This window comes from Artibeus jamaicensis, unplaced genomic scaffold (assembly GCF_021234435.1).
Source record: "Artibeus jamaicensis isolate MK-2021 breed Jamaican fruit bat unplaced genomic scaffold, CSHL_Jam_final contig_777, whole genome shotgun sequence".
NCBI classification, from domain to species: domain Eukaryota; kingdom Metazoa; phylum Chordata; class Mammalia; order Chiroptera; family Phyllostomidae; genus Artibeus; species Artibeus jamaicensis.
Window position 1 is genome coordinate 8737 of NW_026521966.1, and position 8303 is coordinate 17039.

Consider the following 8303-nt stretch of genomic DNA (forward strand, 5'->3'; position numbering starts at 1 on the left):
CTGTCACTGTTTGCAGATGACATGATAGTGTACATGGGAAATCCTATAGACTCTACCAAAAAACTGCTTGAACTAATTAATGAATTTGGCAAAACAGCCGGTTACAAAGTCAATATCCAGAAATCAAAGGCATTTTTGTATACCAACAATGAATCAGCAGAAGCAGAAATCAAGGAAAAAATCCCATTTGATATAGCAAAAAGAAAAATAAAATATCTGGGAATAAACCTAACTAAGGAGGTAAAAAACCTGTATGCAGAAAACTACACAGCCCTGAAGAAAGAAATCAAGGAAGACACAAACAAATGGAAACATATTCCTTGTTCATGGATTGGAAGAATTAACATCATCAAAATGTCCATACTACCCAAAGCAATATACAGATTCAATGCAATACCTATTAAAGTACCAGTGGCATATTTCACAGACATAGAACAAGCACTTCAAAAATTTACATGGAACCATAAGCGACCCAGAATAGCAGCTGCACTTTTGAGAAAGAAGAACAAAGTAGGAGGGATCACAATACCTGATATCAAACTGTATTACAAGGCCACTGTAATCAAAACAGCCTGGTACTGGCATAAAAACAGGCACATAGACCAATGGAACAGAACGGAGAGCCCAGAAATCAACCCAACCCTCTACAGTCAATTAATATTCGACAAAGGGGGCAGTAACATAAAATGGAGTAAAGATAGCCTCTTCAATAAATGGTGCTGGGAGAACTGGACAGCTACGTGCAAAAAAATGAAACTTGAGCACCGACTTACACCATACACCAAAATAAATTCAAGGTGGATAAAAGACTTAAATATAAGCCATGAAACCATTAAAGTCCTAGAGGAGAACATAGGCAGGAAAATCTCAGATATTTCACGCAGCAGCATATTTACTGATATGTCCCCTAGAGCAAAGAATATAAAGGAAAGAATAAACAAATGGGATCTCATCAAAATAAAAAGCTTCTGCATGGCTAAAGAAAACAGTATTAAATTACCAAGACAACCAACTGTATGGGAAAACATATTTGCCAACGATACCTCAGACAAAGGTTTAATCTCCAAAATATACAAAGAACTTACACGACTCCACTCTAAGAAGACAACCAACCCAATTAAAAAATGGGAAAAGGACTTGAACAGACACTTCTCCAAGGTGGACCTACAGAACATCCAGAGTCACATGAAGAGGTGCTCAATGTCGTTAGCTAGCAGAGAGATGCAAATTAAAACCACAATGAGATGCCACTTTACACCAGTCAGGATGGCTATGATAAAGAAAGCAACAAACAACAAATGTTGGAGAGGTTGTGGGGAAAAGGGGACCCTAGTTCACTGTTGGTGGGATTGCAGACTGGTACTACCATTATGGAAAATGGTATGGAATTTTCTCAGAAAAATAAAAATCGACCTCCCTTTTGACCCAGCAATTCCACTGCTAAAATTATATCCTAAGAATCCTAAAACATCAATATCAAAGAACCTATGCACCACAATTTACAATAGCCAAGAGTTGGAAGCAACCTAGGTGCCCATCAGTAAATGAATGGATCAAAAAATGGTGATACATATACACAATGGAATTCTATGCAGCAGAGAGAAAGAAGGAGCTACTACCTTTTGCAACAACATGGATGGAACTGGAAAGCATTATGCTGAGTGAAATAGGCCAGGTGCTGAAAGACAAATACCATATGATCTCACCTTTGAGATCTTCACCTTTGAAGACCATATGATCTTCCTGTTGGAAGCTAAACAACAAAACAAACAAGCAAGCAGAAAAAAAAAAAAGAAAAACCAAAGACACTGAAATAGAGAACAAGGGGACAGTGACCAGAGGGGAGAGGGAAGGGAAGTTAAGGGGAAAAAGGGGGAGGGATTTGGAGGAAAAAATAGGAAGGACACAGGGACAAGAACTAAGGGGGGTGGAAATGGGAGGGAGGTGGGGGAGCAAGGGGCGGGGGAGGCTGGGATGGGAGAAATAGACAAAAAAACTGTACTTGAAAAATAACTAAATAAAATTAATTTTTAAAAAGTCTTGTCATTCTCTAACTATGAATCAAATAAGCAAAAAGTAATTGAGCCTATTTCACCAGTTTATTACAAAATTCAGTTACACTCCTCTCAATATTTAGATTATACAAACTATTCTCCATCCTGCCTATTAGTATATATTCTTGTTCCTTTTCCAGGGTCCTTCTTCCATGATGATAGTTATGATAGTTAACAGTTCTATAGTTCTTACTTTGGGCCATTAAGTTCTTACTTAATATATGTAAGTGCTTTTTACATATATTAACTTATAATAACTCCAGAATTCTAAGGGAAGTTTATTAAGTTTAATGGGTTAGTACTTGTTATTATTACCTTGAGGAGAACAAAATCTGAAAACCCACTCCATCTTCCACAGATTCCTTTTTTTTTTTTTTTTTTTTTTTTTTACTTTTGTTGCTTTTATTCACGTATGCTATTGCCAGTGAATCTCAGGCTACCTAATGATTTTGCTCCTTGTCCCCTGATTAATTATTTGATAAAATCTGACCAATGAAGGTGTTACATCATCTCAGACAGTGGCTGATCAGGAGGTGGATGCATGGCCCAGGATGAACTAATGAAGAGCCAAAGAGGCTCTTCTAGAACTCTGATGGAAATAGGGAGAATGAAGTCTTTGTGTTTCCATCCTGGTTGCCAAGCTTGTTGGCTACAGACACACCTCATTTTATTGCACTTCAGTTTATTGTGCTTCACAGGTGTTATGGTTTTTTGCAAATTGAAAATATGACTCCTGGGACTTCCGCCAAGATGGAGGTTTAGGTGGATGTGCCGTGCCTCCTCACACAACCAAGTTTAGGGACAACTAAATATTAGCATCAGAAAACACAACCAGAACACGGAAAACTGAACTTTTCGGAAGTCCGCTAACAACAAATTCTTCAGCCCGACCGGTAAGGGGCAAAACCGGTGTCTGGTGAGGAGCTGCAAGGGAGGGCTCGGTCGGACCGGGCGCGGAATCCAGACGCGCGAATCCAGACGCACGGGTTCCAAACCCAGGATTGGACCTAGTGAGCGACCGAGCAACCCACCGGGTGAGCGACTGCAGAGGAGACAGTGGGGAGGCGGTGCAGTGAGTTGACTGCGGTTGCCTGATTGCGCACGAGCGAGGGAGTGGGCAGTTGGACCGGCCACAGCGGCGATAGAGGGCGCCGCCATTTCCCCGCTCTGACCACGCCCCCACATACAGCGTCACAACCCAGCGACCTGGGAGTCCAAGGCGCAGTTTCTCACATTTAAAGGGCCAGAACAGACCCAAAATGTCGCAGGGAGACCTCAAAGCCCCAGAGATAAATCTAAGCGACGAAGAAATAGCAAAACTCTCAGACGCACAGTTTAAAACACTGGTCATCAGCTTCCTCACAGATCTGGTTGATTATAGCCACAAATTAGAGAAACATATGAAGGCTAAATTAAGGGAAATGAATGGAATTCCACAGGAAACCCATAGAGATGAAAAGGAAACTGGGACTCAAATCAATGGAGTGGACCAGAAGAAAGCAAATAATGGCCAAACAGAAAAGAGTCAAGGAGCAAGAATTCAAAGAAATGAGGAGAGTCTTAGGAACCTCCAGGACATCTTTAAACGCTCCAATATCCGAATTATAGGGGTACCAGAAGGGGGAAAGACACAACCACCAGTGGAAAAATTATTTGAACAAATAATAAAAGAAAATTTCCCCAATCTGGCAAAGGAAATAGACTTCCAAGAAATCCAAGAAGCCCAGAGAGTACCAAAAAAAGTTGGACTCAAGAAGAAACACACCAAGGCATATCATAATTACATTAGCCAAAATTAAAATGAAGGAGAGAATCCTAGAAGCAGCAAGAGCTAAGGGGACAATCACCTACAAAGGAGTCCCCATCAGACTGTCAGCAGATTTCTCAAAAGAGATCTTACAGGCAAGAAGGGGCTGGAAAGAAATATTCCAAATCATGAAATCTAAAGACCTACAACCAAGATTGCTCTATCCAGCAAAACTTTCATTTAGAATGGAAGGACAGATAAGGTGCTTCTCAGATAAGATCAAATTCAAGGAGTTCATCATCACCAAGCCCTTATTATATGAAACGTTAAAGGGACTTATCTAAGAAAAAGAAGTTAAAGAAACATGAACAGTGAAAGAACAACAAGCTCACAGTTATTAACAACCACACCTAAAACGAAAGCAAACTAAAAGAACAGCTAGATCAGGAGTGGAAATATAGAAATGAAGATCTCAAGGAGGGTTAGCAACAGGGGAGTGGGAGGAGGAGATGGGGGGAGAAGGTACAGAAAATAAGTAGCATAGACAGTAGATAGAAAATAGATGGGGGGCAAGAATAGCATGGGAAATATAGAACCTAAAGGACTTGAGACACATGGTCATAAACTAAAGGGGGGTAATGGTGGGGTTGGGGGGGCAGGGTGGAGGGGAATGAAGGGGGGAATAGAACAACTGTAACAGCATAATCAATTTAAAAAAATAAATTAATTAAAAAAAAGATTTAGTGATTTATTTGACAAAGCAATAAGTTTTCTTAAATTTTAAATTTTAGAATAGTTTTAGACTTATAGGAAAATTGTGAAGATAGTATAGAGAATTTGTAACCAATATTTTGAAATTTGTTTGAAAATTTTTAGGTTTGGGTTTTTTGTGGTGTTATATATTAGTGACCTTCTCTTCTGTATACTGGCCAAGCAGAATATTTCAGGCTGCACCTCAGGCTTTCTTGTAATCTGAGTGGATTATAACAAGAAAATGATACTGAAGGATCATTTCCCCTTCATTGTATTTTTGTTGTGCAGTTATGGTCACTTTCTGATTTCTGGTGGGTTATGCTACTACCAGTTAGTGAAGTAATTGATCAACACAAATGGGCCTTGATGGTTCCACTGAACAGTCTTTGAGGACATTATGAGGATATGCAATTTGTGAATACTACTTTGGAGGGTATATACAAAGTGTCAATGTTAGAGAGACTTTTGCATATGTATTGAGTATTATGAGGAGACTTGACTTGCTCAGTTATTTTATACCCAAATGGCCAAGGAAGCCATATTTTATGCCAAAGTACAATTAAGTATTTTACTGTTTATGAAAATATTGTTGCTTTTTATTTATAAAACATGATTTGATGATTTTTGTTTTACTAAGAAGTGATTTAAAATCAACTTTAGTGAGGCACAGTTTATGTGCAATACAGTGCATTCATTTTAAATATACATTTCCATGAGTTTTGACAGATTTATACATCCTTATATATGAAAATTTTTAATTGCCCCAAAATATTTCTTTGTTCCTCATATCAGTCAACCTCCCTGACCTCAGGCAACCATGGGTTTGCTTTCTGTCACCACAGGTTAGAATTGTCTTTTCTAGAGTTATATATAAATGGAATTGTGTATCATATACTCTTTTTGCATCTAGCTTTATCCACTCGGCATAATGTCTGTGATTTATCCATGTTATTATGGATATGAGTGGTTCATTCCCTTTAAAAACTTTTTTTGAAATATTTATAAATTCCCAGGAAATTGCAAAGATAGGACAAAGATGTCCCATGCACATCTTAATATTAACTGTAGTACAATATCTAAACCCAGAAATTGACAGGGGTACAAAGAGTGTGTATCATTCACTGCCCTATCCCTTGTAGATTTGTCATCTCACGTTGCAAGTCAGATACAGAACTATCACATTAACACAAAGGTGTTCCTGGTTTCACATTCTTTCTCCTCCCTTCACCATCCCTAAGCCCTGGCAATTACTAACCTGTTCTCCATCTCCATAATTTTGTCATTTCTAGAATATTATATAAATGGAATCATATAGCTTGTGACCTCTGAGATAGGCTTTTTTCCCCTATAGTTGGGTCATGTTTTTAAATCAACTCTGCCAATCCATTTGGTCTTGTCTAACTGTGGGCAGGAAGGGAGAGTGGCACCTTCTTATCACTGGGTGGGATGGGAGTCTAGGATTTCCATGTGGTCTCCCCCTACATTTTGGAAGGGAGACCTCAGCAACACCAAGTGGGGATGAAAGTCCAGATCTCCACCCGATCTTCTTGATACAACCCCAGGAGGGATGTTAGAGGTGCCTGTTACAGATGGGCAAGAATGGAAGTCTAAGCTCCCCATTCAGCATTTGCTCATATGGGTGGTGACAGGGCTGTGGTTCTTTCTGTGTCTTGGATAGAGCAATTATACCTAAAAGTTTTCTGTCTTGCTTTTTTCTGTCATTCTTTTTTTTTTTTTGTCTAGTAATATTTCATTGTATAGAAATACCACGATTTATTTATCCACTTACCTGTTGGTGCACATTTGGATTGTTTTCAATTTGGAGCTTTATGAATAATGCTGCTTTGAACAGGATTCACTACTTCTATGAATAAATATCAAGTTTTTGTGTGGATATGTATTCTCATTTCTCTTGGGTAAGCACTTAGAAGTGGAATTGCTGAGTCATATGGTAATTATACCTTTAACTTTATAAGAAACTGTCAAACTATTTTTCAAAGTAGTTGTACCATTTTACCTTCTTTTTTTTCAATTTTAAAGCAGTCACTGTTTATTAACTGACCAGATTACAAAAATGACCATGGTAGATACCTTAGTTCATACTCCTAATAAGCCTATTGATCTGGTCTTCCTTGTTACCAGCAGATCCACCTTCTACAAAATGGGTGGTCTTTTTCTTCATTCCACCTCATGGAGAAGATAATTTGAAGGGCCATAGGAAGGTGTTTGCTTTTTTGAAGCATTTTTCAACAGTATCAATCTCATGAATCAGATCCTCCATACAGATGATGCCATATTTACCACGAGATCGAGCAATCAATTTGTTGTCTATCAGGGCAATTTGTTTTTTGTTGATTTTGCCATAACCAAGCTTGTAGATCAATTTGTTTACTGACTTCAGGATTGGGTACCTCCATGCACATATGGTTCCACAGTCTTCAGCATGTTAATTGAAGCCTTGTTGAACTTAACAAAGGTGCTATTGAAGATCTGGCAAAGGTGAAGAAGCTGCAGCACCTTTTGGACCTTTGAGCTCGTATCATTGATACCTCTGATCCTGGTGACAAATGCCAATTTGGGTTCTGCAGGTACATAGAAGCTGCCAGCTTTTCTTGCCATTCTTGCCATCTGAATCTTATTTCTGTACATCTGCCTATATTCCTTGTGATAGTGCTTAGCTTTTTCATATATAAGCTTCCTCCTTGCCTTTTGAAGTATCTTTTGGGCAAACTTCTTTCTCAGGAGCTTGATAATCAGCTCTGTGAAATTCCTCCACTTTTTCTTAAGGGCTCTGGCACAGCAGGGACCTTCTCTTCTTCTCTTCTGCACCCTCCTTGGTTCCAGCCAGAAAAGGCCCATTTTACTTTCTGATCAGCAATGTTCCAGTTTCTCTCCATTATCACCAACATTGGGTATTAACAGTCTTTTAAGTCTTAGTCATTCTAGTTTTAATTTGCATTTCCCTGGTGACCAATGATGTTGAACATCTTTTCATGTGCTAATTTGCCATTCATAGATCTTCTGTGGTAACATGTCTATTAAAATATTTGGCCTATTTGGTTTTGGGGGGGCTGTTTGTCTTCTTACCGTGGAGTTCTAGAAGTTCTTTTTACACTCAGGATACATTTTTAAAAAATTATTTTAATTGTTGCTCAAGTACAGTTTTCTGTCTTTTATTCCCACCCCAGCCCATGCCTTCAGTGTTCCCCACCTCCCTTTCATTTCCACCCCCCTTAGTTTTTGTCCATGTGTCCTTTATACTTGTTCCTATAAACCCTTCCCCTTTCCCCCTGAAATTCCCTCCCCTCTCCCCTCTGGTCACCATCAGCCTGTTTTCAATTTCAGTGTCTTTGGTTATATTTTGCTTGCTTGTTTGTTTTGTTGTTTAGGTTCCTGTTAAAGGTGAGATCATATGATATTTGTCTTTCACCACCTGGCTTATTTCACTCAGCATAATGCTTTCCAGTTCCATCCATGCTGTTGCAGGGATACAATTTTTTTATTTGATGCTATATGCTTTACTAATATTTTTTCCCTGTCTGTGGCTTCTCTTTTCAATGTCTTTGAAGTGTCTTTTGATGAGAATTGTTGCTAATCTCTCAGTGGCCTTACCATCCTGTTTGTCCTCTCAGCTTTTTCATTTCCTGTGTAGCCAATTTCCTTTATTTGGTTTAAAAAACCCAGGGTGTTGTCTGTTTTCCTGACTAGTACAAGTAAGGAGTTTATTACCCTTAGTCTAACATGAGTGA

The 8303-nt window shown here is 38.8% G+C and overlaps 1 pseudogene; it reads right to left on the reverse strand.

Annotated features, from left to right (window-relative positions):
* Positions 1–6646: 6646 nt before the first annotated feature.
* On the reverse strand, positions 6647–7414 carry LOC119037173 (60S ribosomal protein L7-like; annotated as a pseudogene).
* Positions 7415–8303: the final 889 nt, after the last annotated feature.